General features: G+C 49.8%; 1 protein-coding gene across 1 annotated transcript in view; it reads right to left on the bottom strand.

Moving 5' to 3' along the window:
- Positions 1-6,498: 6,498 nt before the first annotated feature.
- Positions 6,499-17,628, bottom strand: part of LOC116956485 (potassium voltage-gated channel subfamily A member 1-like) — a 34,157-nt gene continuing 23,027 nt past the window's right edge. Inside the window, exon 2 of the mRNA XM_076054302.1 lies at positions 6,499-7,731. The gene's annotated coding sequence lies outside the window, so the exon portion shown is untranslated. The remainder of the gene's footprint in view (positions 7,732-17,628) is intronic.

A 17,628-nucleotide genomic window follows, 5' to 3' on the forward strand; every position in this document is an offset into this window, starting at 1 on the left:
ACGCGAGCGCCAAACAAACATCCCCAATCCCCCCCCCCCCCCACCTGTATAGCCACAGCAGACTGTTGGAGCACAAGCGCTAGTTCGTAGCTATGGGAGACGTGGAGTCAAGAAGGAGTCGAGGAAGGGACGCCACTGTGGGAGACGTGGAGGGCGCGTATTAAACTGTTCCATCGTTTCCACCCTTCCAAAGACAAACTAAGATCGATCCCCGTATAGCCTCAACAGATTTGTTTGGGGTGCGAGTGCTGTTAGTAGCGAGTAGCACCCCCCCCCTCCACCCACCCACTCTCCCCCCACCCTCCACCCACCCACCCTCCCCCCACCCTCCACCCACCCACCTTCTCGCGGGTGCAAGTTTCGCGATCGCCACTCTCGCTCAGGCTCGTCCAAGAGAAACGGAAATCGAAACGTGGAGCACGCGCGAAATCTGCGACAGATCTTGGGCTCCCCCAATCCCCCCACCACCACCACCACCCGAACCCCCCACCCCCCCCACCACCCCCCACCCCCCACCACCCTCGCCTTGGCCGCCCGCGAGATTCCGTCTTGAAATAGGGAATGGTGCCACGCGATTTACGGCCTCTGCGTCGTCTTGAATGGCCCGCACGCGGTGAGACGTGGGGTCGACGTGGAGTCGAGGAGGAGGATGGGGAGCCACGGTGGGAGTTGTGGAGTCGACGTGGAGTCGAGGAGGAGGATGGGGAGCCACGGTGGGAGTTGTGGAGTCGACGTGGAGTCGAGGAGGAGGATGGGGAGCCACGGTGGGAGTTGTGGAGTCGACGTGGAGTCGAGGAGGAGGATGGGGAGCCACGGTGCGAGTTGTGGGGTCGACGTGGAGTCGAGGAGGAGGATGGGGAGCCACGGTGGGAGTTGTGGAGTCGACGTGGAGTCGAGGAGGAGGATGGGGAGCCACGGTGGGAGACGTGGAGCGCGAGGTTCCCCGCATGGCCCGCGCACGCATGCACGTTGAACTCTTACGTACGGCGTGAAAGAAGTTCAACGCACACACACACATACACACACATACAACAACAACCGCCATTCACCACTAAGTGGCGGTGACGTCACCACGACGCTTGTGCCAGGCTATGTGCACCTTGAGGCCACGTGAAGTGTCGAACGCCCGCTGGCAGGAGGTCACGGGGCAGACCCAGGTGCCACGGGTCGACTGACTGAGATGACTGGCTGATGCACCACCTGTGCCCCCTACTGTGCCCCCTACTGTGCTTTAGCCACCCGGCGCTCCGCTCGTTGTTGTGAGCGTCGCTCCTCCGCCCTCCGTTGTTGTTGGAGGGCGACTACCTCCAACTTCCTAGTAGCGTCCTTCACGAGCCTCCTCCACAGAGGCCGATCTTGACACCGCTGGTACCAGTCATCGGCAAGTCCATTCAGCTCCACGTCCTCCTATACCACATCACTCCATCTCTTCTCTAGCCCGTGCCGCGCCCGTTTAGCCCCCTCGATCCGGCCGAACAAAAGCTGTTTCGGCATGCGGTGGCTGGGCATCCGATGGGACCGTGCCCAGATCTTTCAAGGATTTGTGAGCTCCAGCCTGGTTAAACCCAGGATGGATCGTAGGCAGGCCAGCCTAAATGTTTCTAACACATACACACACATACACACACATACACACACATACACACATACACAAAGATCCCCCATATAGCCTTAACAGACTGTAGGGGCAAGTGCTGTTAGCGAGCACCTTACACACACACATACACACACACATACGCACACACATACACACACATACAACAAAGATCAAAGATCCCCCATATAGCCTTAACAGACTGTAGGGGCAAGTGCTGTTAGCGAGCACATACACACATACACACACACATACACACACACATACACACACACATACACACACACATACGCACACACACACATACATACACACACACATACACACACATACATACACACAAGCCGTGTGGTGTAGACGTGGGACCTTTACCTTCACTGGGGGAGCCGAACCCGACTGTCGGGCAGCGACGCATTGAACAGCGCTCGGCGTTATTCGAATCTCAGTGACAAAAGTCGGCCGTGGCAAAACGCGGCGCCTCTGATTCCTAGCCCAATGAAGGACACGTGGCGACCTCGGGCGATACGGCGACAGCTCAACAACGATGTGCGATGTTGCTCTGAGCGGTGGTTGTCCGGTGGTCGATGGTTAAGGCCCGGTCCTTGCCATAGGAACGTGGAGTTTCCACCTGTAAGGTGAGGCTCATCCGACTCTCAGCAGTCGTTGGCCGGTGGTCAATGGACAGACTCGGTCCTTGCCATAGGAACGTGAAGTTTCCACCTGTAAGGTGAGGCTCATCTAACTCTCAGCAGTCATTGGCCGGTGGTCAATGGACAGACCCGGCCCTTGCCATAGGAACGTGGAGTTTCCACCTGTAAGGTGGGGCCGATCTGACTCTCAGCAGTCGTTGTCCGGTGGTCGATGGACAGACCCGGTCCTTGCCATAGGAACGTGGAGTCTCCACCAGTAAGGTGGGGCCGATCTGACTCTCAGCAGTCGTTGGCCGGTGGTCAATGGACAGACCCGGCCCTTGCCATAGGAACGTGGAGTTTCCACGTGTAAGGTGGGACCGATCTGACTCTGAGCAGTGGTTGTCCGGTGGTCGATGGACAGACCCGGTCCTTGCCATAGGAACGTGGAGTTTCCACCTGTAAGGTGGGGCCGATCTGACTCTCAGCAGTCGTTGGCCGGTGGTCGATGGATAGACCCGGTCCTTGCCATAGGAACGTGGAGTTTCCATCACACATGCACCAGCCCTTCCTTCCCGACCTGGCGAGTTGATGATGGATTGTCGTTATTATTAATTATTACGTATTATTATTAATAATTATTATTAATTATTATTATTTAACTCTTACAATCAGTGCACTTTGCCGGCAGTGACACACGGATTGGGGAGACGCAGGCACGGCGTAGGGAACACGGAAAAATCGTGGAGAACGCGAGAGAGAGAGAGAAGAGAGAGAGGAAGGGAGGAGAGAGATTCATAATCACAATCACGCTGCCAGACAGAGGCACGCACAGACCAGTGAGTCAACACAAAGGAGAGACATCGCGTTCACCGTGGATGGATGTGTGCGCGTGTGTGTGTTGAACTTTGTGGGGAGCGGTAGTGTAGCGGTTTACGCGCTGCGCTATGAACCTGGCAACCCGGGTTCGATTCCCGCTTCATGGCCAACACCACGGTGACGATTATCTGAAACCGGTCCTGGGCCTCCCCTAGGACGACTCAGCCTGAAATGGGTACCTGGTGCGGTGTGCAGTAAAGATCGCCGCTGGGGAGACAAAGGCGGTCGGGCGTGGTGCTGGCCACCCACCCCCTCGTGTACCGTTCCTGCCTTCATAGGTGCTCGCTAACAGCACTTGCCCCTACAGTCTGTTAAGGCTATACGGGGGAATCTTTGTCTTTGTGTTGAACTTCTTTCACCGCGCCTTTTCAGACGCACTTCTTTGGCCGCCTGGAACGCTGCTTCCTGCCATTACTCGGAAGCCACAGAGAGCTACACACTGTTAAATCAACGTCTAGATTGACAAACTCATTTCGAGAGAACGATTTTTTGTGTTTGGTTTGTTCTCATTACGCCCCGCACCTCCGATTAGCACGGTCGGCTAAGTACGGGGCGAAAGAAGTTCAACACACATACAGAGAGCCATATACTCGCACAGAGACCCATAGACTCACACAGAGACCCATATACTCACACAGAGACCCATAGACTCACACAGAGACACATAGACTCAAACAGTGACTCATACACTCACACAGAGACCCACAGACTCACACAGAGACCCATAGACTTGCACAGAGACCCAAAGACTCACACAGAGACCCATAGACTCACACAGAGACCCATAGACTCACACAGAGACCCATATACTCACATAGAGACCCATAGACACACACAGAGACCCATAGACACATACAGAGACCCATAGACACATACAGAGACCCATAGACACATACAGAGACCCATAGACTCACTCAGAGACCCATATCCTCACACAGAGACCCATAGACTCACACAGAGACCCATAGACTCACACAGAGACCCATATACTCACACAGAAACCCATAGAGACACAGAGACCCATAGACTCACACAGAGACCCACAGACTCACACAGAGACCCATAGACTCGCACAGAGACCCATAGACTCACACAGAGACCCATAGACTCACTCAGAGACCTAAAGACTCACACAGAGATCCATAAACTCACACAGAGACCTAAAGACTCACACAGAGACCCATAAACTCACACAGAGACCCACAGACTCACTCAGAGACCCATAGACTCACACAGAGACCCACAGACTCACTCAGAGACCTAAAGACACACACAGAGACCCATAAACTCACTCAGAGACCCAAAGACTCACACAGAGACCCACAGACTTGCACAGAGACCCAAAGACTCACACAGAGACCCATAGACTCACACAGAGACCCATAGACTCACACAGAGACCCATATACTCACATAGAGACCCATAGACACACACAGAGACCCATAGCCACATACAGAGACCCATAGACACATGCAGAGACCCATAGACACATACAGAGACCGATAGACTCACTCAGAGACCCATATCCTCACACAGAGACCCATAGACTCACACAGAGACCCATAGACTCACACAGAGACCCATATACTCACACAGAAACCCATAGACACACAGAGACCCATAGACTCACACAGAGACCCACAGACTCACACAGAGACCCATAGACTCGCACAGAGACCCATAGACTCACTCAGAGACCTAAAGACTCACACAGAGATCCATAAACTCACACAGAGACCTAAAGACTCACACAGAGACCCATAGACTCACACAGAGATCCATAAACTCACACAGAGACCTAAAGACTCACACAGAGACCCATAAACTCACACAGAGACCCACAGACTCACTCAGAGACCCATAGACTCACACAGAGACCCACAGACTCACTCAGAGACCTAAAGACACACACAGAGACCCATAAACTCACTCAGAGACCCAAAAACTCACACAGAGACCCAAAAACTCACACAGAGACCCATAGACACACACAGAGACCCATAGCCACATACAGAGACCCATAGACACATGCAGAGACCCATAGACACATACAGAGACCGATAGACTCACTCAGAGACCCATATCCTCACACAGAGACCCATAGACTCACACAGAGACCCATAGACTCACACAGAGACCCATATACTCACACAGAAACCCATAGACACACAGAGACCCATAGACTCACACAGAGACCCACAGACTCACACAGAGACCCATAGACTCGCACAGAGACCCATAGACTCACTCAGAGACCTAAAGACTCACACAGAGATCCATAAACTCACACAGAGACCTAAAGACTCACACAGAGACCCATAAACTCACACAGAGACCCACAGACTCACTCAGAGACCCATAGACTCACACAGAGACCCACAGACTCACTCAGAGACCTAAAGACACACACAGAGACCCATAAACTCACTCAGAGACCCAAAAACTCACACAGAGACCCACAGACTCACACAGAGACCCATAGTTTTTTTGTCCCCCCCCCCCCGCGCACCTCCGATGAGCACGGTCGGCTACGTACGGCGCGAAAGAAGTTCGACGTACATACCCGAGAGAACTGCGTTGACACCCGGGGTTAGTGGTGGTGGGTGGGCTGGGGGGGGGGGGGGGTTCGGCTGAGGCCCTCACTCATTATTCTCAACGCTGCCAAGTGCCCGGGTCACCGGGACACGCGGCGCGGGGTCAATCTGCGAGATTTCGCTGCGCTTTCAAATCTCACGAAAAGGTGCAGCGGAGGGTTTGAATTATAATTAAGGGTCGCCCTTACCTCCCCCCCCCACTCCCCCCCCCCCAAACCCACCCACCAACCCCTCTCAACTCCTCCAGCGATTGCAATGAATTTAGAAAGGATCAATCCCAGGCAAGCCCACTCTCAGTCCACCCATGGACGCAAGGCCCTCACCATGGCGGGAGATGGGGTGGCAGTGGCGGTGTTGCCCCCATGCTCCACCACGCTGGTCGGTGCAGGCTTGGTGGACGGGGCCGGAGGAGTGGGGCCGGTTGTTGGTCCCCGCCGCTGACGTTGGCCGTGGGCTGCGATCTGACCTCGGGGTTTCCCCGCGCCGCGTTTCTGACCGCTGCGCCGCCGCTCAAATTGACGCGACTCCGGGGTGTTGCGATCAGAGTCAAGAATATATATATATTTTTTATGACAGCGCTACCCGCGAGCGCCTGCTAGGGTGGCGGATGCGAACCGGTTACACGGAGCCACTGCGAAGCCGGCAACAACAACAAAAAAAACATCTGAGTTTGACTCCAGGCCACGGACAACATCGGTGGCGAGTGATGATCTGGACCGGTCCTAAAGGGGGGGGGGGGCCTTCCCCAGCTATCTCCACCCCCCACCGACGAGAGCGGTGAAGTAAGGTCAAACAACCTCGGTGATCGACGCGGTGCCCAGATGGCTTTAATGGAGCAGTGGATTGACAAATAAAGCATCGCATGATATCATTGTTCTATTTAAATGCAAGCATTCGCGTCTACACTTAAAATTTGTCTCAATGTACAACAGATAAAACCCGCGCATCGCTGCACACAGAGGTCGGCATCGTAAATATAAATAAAACATTCATTCGTAAACCACGTATTTGTTTACATGGGAAGGCTTAGGTGAAAATCAAGATTATTTTTGCACGAGGGTGCTGCTACTTTGTGACGTGTGGCCAATAATATTTGTATGAATATATTTACATATATATTTTTATATATAACGAGTGGCGGCTTTTGTTGTTGTTGATGTGACGTGAAAGAGATCTGTGGAATCCCGGGGAAAAATATCAACGCGCACATGAGCAGTAAGTTCGTCTTGGGCCCAGGACGCTTCGTTAAGAAGGGCCGAAGATGGCTGATCGTCCTGACCATCAACCATATGATGGGCAGGACGAAGCGACCCTGGACATCACAAATGATGTGCTCAACGAAGTGGGCTTAGCGTCAAGTGGACATTTATAAGCGGCCAAATAATCGAAACTCACTTTGGTTCGAAATGTGAAGGGGGAAAAAAAGCGGAGGACCCGGAAAAAAATCCACGCGACCACGGAGAGAGAGACACACACGCGCACACACAAACTCCAAATATACAGCAGCAGGCGTCAGGGTCTGGATCGAACCCACGACCTCCTGTGTACCAGGCGAGGTAGTTAACATCTCTCGCCAACGTGACGCAGTGGTCCTGCGTCGCTGAGACGGAGCGGATTTTTTTTTTTACATCGCAGGATCGTGAGAGGTGGCAGCAGCTTGCGGGAGGGAGGCCTTCATCCGCCGGTGGATTGATCAAGGCCGACGATGTTAATGACACTGGTAGACGACACTCGAAGGTCACCTGGGCCCTCTTCCCACGAGGGCACAGGTGAGCTCCCATGCGAGAGAAGAGAGCTGCCGATCGCAGGGAGGGGAGTACGCAAACCACGCTTCAGTTCCTGGGCTCTTTCAGTTTAAATAGCCCCTGGGTTGACTCTTGATTTAACTGAAATCATCCTCATCATCATCATCGATGTCATCTTTGCCATTGTCATCGTGAGCATTATCTTCGTCATTGCGGATGGACCACATCATCGCCGATATCTTCACGGTTCTCACGTCCGCCGCCCCCCCCTCCCCTCGATGAAGATTCCTCTGTAATGAGAAGCACACACACGTCACACACGTGTCATATACGTCACACACACGTCACACACGTGTCATATCCGTCACACACACGTCACACACGTGACATACACGTCAAGTACACGTCACACACGTCTTAACCACGTCACACCCACGTCACACACACGTCACAAATGTCACACACGTGACCGCGTAGCGAATGCCAAGCACGAACATGCAAGCAGGTTCGGCGCTCTCCGCGAAAACGACACTCATTTCCAGACAAAAATATAAAAAAAGACTAATTAAAAAAAACGGATGTTATCAACGTATTTCTTTAAACGATCTTCGTCTTGAACTCCGTGCGGTGTGCGACTCTGCTGCTGCTGCTGCTGCCACGCTTGTTCAAGTGGAGACTTGAGACCCCACTGCACAGAGCTACTTTATTAGTTTCAGACACTCGATCGCTGTGTTCCGATCGAGCATCTGAAACTAAACTTTTCAACCAGGTAAGGCCCACCGGGCTATATAAGCAGCTCTTCTTGCACAATGCGACCTGGCAGTCACAAATGACAGCCCAACGAAGCGCCCTTATCATCACGTGGTGGTTTAGAGCAGCCAACCACTCTGAACGCGCGACGTTCATTCTAGATCTTGGAGGGAGAAAACCAAAACGCCGGGAGGACCCGGAGAAAAATCCACGCGGCCACCACAGGGAGAGAAGGAGAGACGTAAACTGCAAATATACCACGCGCATCAGGGTCAGGATCAAACCCACGACCTCCTGGATACGAGGGCGAGGTAGTTAACATCTCCTGGTCACCGAGGAGGAGGAGGAGGAGGAGTGAACTCACCGGATTGTTTCTCCCATCCCTACTCCCCACGGGGCATTTATCTATTCACGAGAAGATGACGCCATGAGGGTCGTCTTTGTAAGGACGCCGCGTGGCTCGATTGGGGCGTTGATTTGCGGCGTTGATTTGCGGCGAGCCCGAAAACTAAAACAGGACGCGTGGTGTTGGCAGGACGACGTCGCTCGGCTGGCCTGGGAATACCGCCAGGGAGAGCTAGAGTTTGTGCATAGTGTAGTGTATAGTAGTGTAGTGTATAGTGTAGTGTATAGTAGTGTATAGTGTAGTGTATAGTGTAGTGTATAGTGTAGTGTATAGTAGTGTATAGTGTAGTGTGTAGTGAAGTGTAGTGTATAGTAGTGGTGTGTATAGTGTAGTGTATAGTGTAGTGTATAGTGTAGTGTATAGTAGTGTAGTGTATAGTAGTGTATAGTGTAGTGTATAGTAGTGTATAGTGTAGTGTATAGTGTAGTGTATAGTGTAGTGTGTAGAAGTGTGTAGTGTAGTGTATAGTGTAGTGTATAGTGTAGTGTATAGTAGTGTAGTCGTGTATAGTGTAGTGTATAGTAGTGTAGTCGTGTATAGTGTAGTGTATAGTGTAGTGTATAGTGTAGTGTATAGTAGTGTAGTCGTGTATAGTGTAGTCGTGTATAGTGTAGTGTATAGTAGTGGAGTCGTGCATAGTGTAGTGTATAGTGTAGTGTATAGTGTAGTGTATAGTGTAGTGTATAGTAGTGTAGTGTATAGTGTAGTGTATAGTGTAGTGTATAGTAGTGTAGTCGTGTATAGTCGTGTATAGTATAGTAGTGTATAGTGTAGTGTATAGTGCAGTAGTGTATAGTGTAGTAGTGTATAGTAATGTATAGTGTAGTATATAGTAGTGTAGAAATGTATAGTAGTGTAAAGTATGGCAGTGTATAGTGTAGGAGTGTATAGTGTCGAAGTGTATAGTAGTGTAGAGTGTATAGTAGTGTACAGTGTATAGTAGTGTATAGTGTATAGTAGTGTATAGTGTAGTATATAGTAGTGTATAGTAGTGAATATAATAGTAGTGTATAGTGTATCGTAGTGAATAGTGTAGTGCATAGTGTAGTGGTGTATAGTAGTGTATAGTGTAGTAGTGCTGGAGTCTGTCGCCAGAGAAAGGGAGGTGTGGACCGCCACTACTCAACACGCTGCTGTAGTGTAAAGTGTAGTGTATAGTGTAGTGTATAGTGTAGTGTGTAGTGTAGTGTATAGTAGTGTATAGTAATGTAGTGCTGGAGTCTGCCACCAGGGAGAGGGAGGTGTGGACCGCCACCACTCAACACGCTGCTGTAGTGTATAGTGTAGTGTATAGTGTAGTGTATAGTGTAGTGTATAGCGTAGTGTGTAGTGTAGTGTATATTGTGTAGTAGTGTATAGTGTAGTGTATAGTGTAGTGTGTACCGCCACCACTCAACACGCTGCCGCCGCGACCCTCACCAGGACAAGCGGATTGAGACACGAACGAATGGATATATGATGAAATGCGTTTTTTTTACCACCTCATTAATCTCAAGGGGAACATTCATGGGGGAATGAGAGAGATCGTGCGGGCACTCTCGCAATTGAAACCTTGACGGCTCCCACGTGATTTGGGGATGCATCGCTTGAATGTTGTCCATACTCATATATATGTTGAACTTCTTTCACACCGTTCGTAGCCAACCGCGCTAATCGGAAGTGTGGGGGAAGGACGGGAAACGATGGGTTTTTGTGTGAGTCTATGGGTCTCTGTGTGAGTCTGTGGGTCTCTGTGTGAGTCTAGGGTCTCTGTGTGAGTATATGGGTCTCTGTGTGAGTCTATGGGTCTCTGTGTGAGTATGTGGGTCTCTGTGTGAGTCTATGGGTCTCTGTGTGAGTATATGGGTCTCTGTGTGAGTCTATGGGTCTCTGTGTGAGTCTATGGGTCTCTGTGTGAGTCTATGGGTCTCTGCATGAGTCTATGGGTCTCTGTGTGAGTCTATGGGTCTCTGTGTGAGTCTATGGGTCTCTGTGTAAGTCTATCGGTCTCTGCATGAGTCTATGGGTCTCTGCGTGAGTCTATGGGTCTCTGTGTGAGTTTACGGGTCTCTGTGTGAGTCTATGGGTCTCTGTGTGAATCTATGTGTCTCTGTGTGAGTCTATGGGTCTCTGTTTGAGTCTATGGGTCTCTGTGTGAGTCTATGGGTTTCTATGTGAGTCTATGGGTTTCTATGTGAGTCTATTGGTTTCTGTGTGAGTCTATGGGTCTCTGTGTGAGTCTGTGGGTCTCTGTGTGAGTCTATGGGTCTCTGTGTGAGTCTATGGGTCTCTGTTTGAGTCTATGAGTCTCTGTGAGTCTATGAGTCTCTGTGTGAGTCTATGGGTCTCTGTGTGAGTCTATGGGTCTCTGTGTGAGTCTATGGGTCTCTGTGTGAGTCTACGTATGTATGTTAAAACTTCTTTCGCACCGTCCGTAGCCAACCGCGCTAATCGGTTCGCCGGGTTCGTAGTGCAGCGCTAACCGCTGCATCACCGCTGCCCACACACAGACAAGACACACGCAGACACACACACAGACAGAAACACACAGACACACACACAGACAGAAACACACAGACACACAGAGACACAACACGACCCCACTGCTTTGCTCCCGTGTACAATATTTACGCGAAACGACCGGGCGGTGTTTTTTTTTAATAAACGGCGACGTGACGCGCCAATCAAAGTGCGCAGCACGAGGGAGGGGGGCGTGGTCTGGGGTGCTCAGTCTGTGACGTGGCCTATACATCACATGCGTAACCGCGTGGTTAATTGATGCAGACTCGATAGTCTTATGAGGTGAGGGGGGGGGGGGGAGTTAACGCGTCGTACGAGCAGCAGCAGTAGGTGGAGGATGATGAAGCTTTCGAGACCAAATGTAACCGCAATGGAGGTATGTATCTTTTTTAGATCGCGTAAGTTTAAATCCACTTCGTCCACGCGTCTGTCGCGCCCGTGCGGAGCGCTCCGCTCTCCTTGCCAGCCGCTTCTCCACGCCGGTCCAGTCCAGCGCCATCTCTCTTCCCCGCTCCTCTGGCCACCACGGACCGATCGCACCGCATCGCCCCCCCCCCCCCCTCTCCGCCACGACCTCTCCCCAACCCAACCCACCTCTTCTCCTTCCTCTTCTTATCGCCTTCTTCCTCGTCACCTTCCGACCCATCTCTCGACATGACAAGAAGCACGCCAGCCTTTTCACTCTCTCTCTCTCTCACTCTCTCTCTCACTCTCTCTCTCTCACTCTCTCACTCTCTCTCTCTCACTCTCTCACTCTAATTATCTCACTCTCTCACTCTCTCTCTCACTCTCATTCTCTCACTCTCTCACTCTCTCTCTCACTCTCTCACTCTCTCTCTCACTCTCTCACTCTCTCTCTCACTCTCTCACTCTCTCTCACTCTCTCTCTCTCTCACTCTCTCTCTCACTCTCTCTCTTACTCTCTCTCTCTCACTCTCTCACCCTCTCACTCACTCTCTCACTCTCTCACTCTCTCACTCTCTCTCACTCTCATTCTCTCACTCTCTCACTCTCTCTCTTACTCTCTCTCTCACTCTCTCACTCTCTCTCTCACTCTCTCTCACTCTCTCACTCTAATTATCTCACTCTCTCACTCTCATTCTCTCACTCTGTCACTCTCTCTCTCACTCTCTCACTCTCTCACTCTCTCTCTCTCTCACGCTCTCACTCTCTCTCTCACTCTCTCACTCTCATTCTCTCGACTTCTCCGCGTAAATATGAATATAGTTTGTCGTTAAAGCTGCGGCAGCAGCAGCAGCAGCAGCAGGGGGATTTCTCCACAACTCTGTAGCTGTCCGTCCTGATGATGCTGCTGGCTGTTGTTGCTGTTGTTGCTGTTGTTGTTGTTGATGTTGTTGTTGTTGTGATTACCGGCGAAACGTCGCGGTGCTCGAATTGTAAATGTTGTAGTGGTGTTTACTCTCCAGCACACAACCAGCGTGGTGTTATACTAGTATACTACACTATACACTACACTATACACTACACTATAATTGTAAATGTTGTAGTGGTGTTTACTCTCCAACACACGACCGGTGCAGTGCTGTACTAGTATACTACACTATACACTACACTATACACTACACTATACACTACACTATACACTACACTATACACTACACTATACACTACACTATACACTACACTATAATTGTAAATGTTGTAGTGGGGTTTACTCTCCAACACACAACCAGTGCAGTGCTGTACTAGTATACTACACTATACACTACACTATACACTACATTACACTATACACTACACTATACACTACACTATACACTACACTATACACTACACTATACACTACACTATACACTACACTATAATTGTAAATGTTGTAGTGGGGTTTACTCTCCAACACACGACCGGTGCAGTGCTGTACTAGTATACTACACTATACACTACACTATACACTACACTATACACTACAGTATACACTACACTATACACTACACTATACACTACACTATACACTACTATACACTACACTATACACTACTATACACTACACTATACACTACACTATACACTACTATACACTACACTATGATTGTAAATGTTGTAGTGGGGTTTACTCTCCAATATACGACCGGCGTGGTGTTGTACTAGTATACTACACTATACACTACACTATACACTACACTATACACTACACTATACACTACACTATACACTACACGATCAATGTAAATGTTGTAGTGGGGTTTACTCTCCAACACACGACCGGCGTGGTGATGTACTAGTATACTACACTATGCACTACACTATACACTACACTATACACTACACTATACACTACACTATACAATACACTATACACTACACTATAATTGTAAATGTTGTAGTGGGGTTTGCTCTCCAATACACGACCGGTGCAGTGCTGTACTAGTATACTACACTATACACTACACTATACACTACTATACACTACACTACTATACGCTACACTATATTACACTATATACTACACTACTATACACTACACTATACACTACACTACGATACACTACACTATACACTACACTATACACTACTATAGACTACACCATACACTACACTATACACCACACCATATGCTACTATACACTACACTAAACACTACACTATAATTGTAAACATTGTAGTGGGTTTGCTCTCCAATTAACAGCCGGTGTGGTGCTGTACTCGTAACGAACTGGCCACGTTTTGTGAACGTGAGGCATCCTTACTAATTGGCCGTGTCGGGTGGTGGCGAGTTTCACGACACAACATTCATACTTACTCCATCTAACAAACAAAACTCCCCTCCATTATGGATCCATGTTTGGTGTTGAAATATCTTAACACCTCTTGCTTTATTGCCAGAAAGGGGTTAAAACATCTTCTTCATTTGTTTTGCATATTGTGGCAAAACAAAAGTCCCATACGATAACGGCAATAATTGACATCTGTAAAGTGGCTCCTATTAATCTTAGCGGGTCTCGCCCTCCCCCCCCCTCCCCCACGGGACAGCGGTCTCGTCGAGGCCGCTGATTGATTTGATCGATTTTCCCACTGAGGCCGTCCATAAATGACGTCACACGATTTTTGACGATTCTTGACCCCCCCCCCACCTCGTCATACGGCGTCACAAAAAGTCAGACCCCGCCCCCCTCAAATATGACGTCACAAAGCTCTGCCCCTCCCCCCTCCCGTCAAAATGAAAACACGCTTCAAATCGCTTTAAACTATTGCCAATTGTAGTGCGTATTTAATGTGGCGCTGCACCTGCACTCTGATGCTGTAGGAGAAAACATTTATGAAAAAAGTATATTTAATTAAGTAGAACGTGTTGTCTATATTTATTTAAAGTTTGCCCATTCTGATGTGACGTCACATTTCTCAAACACCTCCCCCCCCCCCCCTCATCACACATCGTCACAAATGTCTGACCCCCTCCCCCCCTTAGTTGCGTGACGTCATTTATGGGCGGCCCCACAGTCCCTCCCGACTACGTTCATTCACGAGTTGCCTTTCTCCGATGTCACAGCGTCGTCGCAGCAGCGAAGACGACAAGAGGGCGAGAGAGAGAGAGATCGATTGATCGCCTATCTCGCACGTAAACATGTTGTGTGTATCGGAATCCCTCGGTAAGGAACAGGGGGGGAGGGGGAGGGGAGCTTTAAACTACCGCACCGTGAAATCGGCAAATCGAACGGCAGACCGCAGATCTTACACAGAGACCGTCTGGAATGCGCTCGTCACAGGCTCCTCTGTGGTGGTGGTGGCATCCGTCTCAGGGTCAAGGAAGGAGGCGGGCGGGCGGGCGGGGGGGCGGGGGGGGGGAGAGGTGGGGGGCTCATTGGATGAGATTGCTTGAGGCGATATTATTTGGCCGCGGGAAGATGTCAACGTGAAAAGCCACTTTTGTAGAGACGTCGATTTGCCATTTGCTTGGGTGGCTTCTGCAAAATAAGTCGGTGCCTCGGTGCGCTCTACCTTGGTAAGATGCAAACCAAAAATGATGTTGAGTTTTTTTGTTTTTAACTTGTGTGTGAGTTTTCAGTGATTCCATTAACCCTGCACTCCTATCGGTTGGTTTGGTGGTGTTTGTTGGTGTAACGTTCTGACCACGTGCCCCCTCTACTGGACATCTGGTGGTGGGGGAAAAGAAAGAGCTTTATAGCTCATCGGATTCCTCCTACCAGCACAAATAAATAAGTTAGCCGACGGGCGGCAGGGAGAAGGGTAAAAGATGAATTCCCAAAGCAGGAGCTCGACTCGGGGCTCTATGTTTTTTTATGGATCTATGTTGGTGTTTGACCATCTTAACACGATCCTGTGTTATTGTCAGAATGGATTAGCACCTTCTGTTATGGATCTATGTTGGTGTTTTAACATCTTAACACCACCTGTGTTAGTTTCAGATAAGATTAGAAGCTTATGTTATGGATCTATGTTGCTGTTTGACCATCTTAACACGATCCTGTGTTATTGTCAGAATGGATTAGAACTTTCTGTTATGGATCTATGTTGGTGTTTTAACATCTTAACACAACCTGTGTTATTGTCAGAATTGATTAGAACCTTCTGCTATGGATCTATGTTGGAGTTTGAACATTTTAACACAACCTGTGTTATTGTGAGAATAGATTAGAACCTTCTGCTATGGATCTATGTTGGAGTTTGAACATCTTAACACAACTTGTGTTATTGTCAGAATTGGTTAGAACCTTCTGTTATGGATCTATGTTGCTGTTTTAACATCTTAACACCACCTGTGTTATTGTCAGAATGGATTAGAACCTTCTGTTATGGATCTATGTTGGTGTTTTAACGTCTTAACACCATCCTGTGTTATTGTAAGAATGGATTAGAACCTTCTGTTATGGATCTATGTTGGTGTTTTAACGTCTTAACACCATCCTGTGTTATTGTAAGAATGGATTAGAACCTTCTGTTATGGATCTATGTTGGTGTTTGAACATCTTAACACCATCCTGTGTTATTGTAAGAATGGATTAGAACATTCTGTTATGGATCTATGTTGGTGTTTGAACATCTTAACACCATCCTGTGTTATTGTCAGTATTGATTAGAACATTCTATTATGGATCTATGTTGGTGTTTGACCGTCTTAACACCATCCTGTGTTATTGTAAGAATTGATTAGAACCTTCTGTTATGGATCTATGTTGGTGTTTGAACATCTTAACACCATCCTGTGTTATTGTAAGAATGGATTAGAACCTTCTGTTATGTATCGATATCTCTCTCTGCACGACCCCTCCCCAACGTGTCGCAGCCGCGTGCATTCGTTGTTGTTGTTGTTGTTGACATTGTTCGGCACAATGTCCGGCGTTAACGGTTCCATCGGCGCCGGGGGAGCCTCATTCGGTATCTAGGCAGAAGCTCTCCGATGCGAACCGTCGGACAACGGTGCGATAACAACGCGCACGGAGCGCTGACACATTCCTGCCGTGCTTCGCCTCCGCGTCCGATTCTCTCACGCCACCTTCCTCTTTGTTTTGGCTACGAACCCGGCCTCCCCCTAGGTCGACTCAGCCTCAAATGTGTCCACCTTGTGCGGTGTGCAGCATAAGCGTCGCCACTTGCGGGAGACAAAGGCGGTCGGGCGTGGATGCTGGCCACCCACCTACCCACCACCATCACGTGTTCCCTTGCCGGATGGGCAGCTCGAGTACCAGCAACTTGCCCCCAAAAGTCTGTCGAAGGCTGCACGGGGGCATCTTTGTCTTTACCTGTTGTTTTGTTTTTAATGGGTTTATGGATGCGGAAGCTGTGGGGGGAGGAGAAGGAGGTGGGGGAGGCGGTGGGTGGTGGGAGGGTGGTGAGGGGGAGGGGGGGCAGGGGGCGAGCCCCTCCGGTGAGGGATGACCCCCCCCCCCTCAATCTACCCCCCCACATCCCCCAAACCACCCACACCCACCCCCCTGCGAGACAACTGCCGGATGTGACCGCGATGGTGTTCGCTTGACGAGCCATCTCCATCAACACAAACACGGGAGGGGGTGGGAGGGTGTCACCCCCCTCCCCCTTCCCCACCCCCCTCCCCGCTCGACCGAGATTTAACCCAGCAGCAGCATCGCATCCAAGTTGGAGAGCTGAACTCCGGATAAGGGGCCGTCCATAAATGACGTCACGCGATTTTGGACAATTTTTGACCCCCTCCCCTCGTCACACGGCGCCACAAAAAGTCAAATATGACGTCACAAAGCTCTGCCCACCCCCCAAAAATATAAAACACGCTTCAAATAGCTTTAAACTATTGTCCTTGTAGTGCGTATTTAATGTGGCGCTGCACTCTGATGTTGTTGGAGAAAACATTTATTTAAAAGTCAATTTAATTAAGTAGAACGTGTTGTCTATATTTATTTAAAGTTGCCGCATTTTGACGTGACGTCACATTTCTCAACCACCCCCCCCCCCCACGTCACACATCGTCACAAATGTCTGACCACCCCCCCCCCCTAGATGCGTGACGTCATTTATGGACGGCCCTTAAGGGGGAAGTCGCTGGCTATCGGGAGCGTGTTTGCAAGTGCCCAGCTTT

Source organism: Petromyzon marinus, chromosome 65, assembly GCF_048934315.1.
Source record: "Petromyzon marinus isolate PM22_M1 ecotype Great Lakes invasive population chromosome 65, UKy_Petmar_22M1.pri1.0, whole genome shotgun sequence".
NCBI classification, from domain to species: Eukaryota; Metazoa; Chordata; class Hyperoartia; order Petromyzontiformes; family Petromyzontidae; genus Petromyzon; species Petromyzon marinus.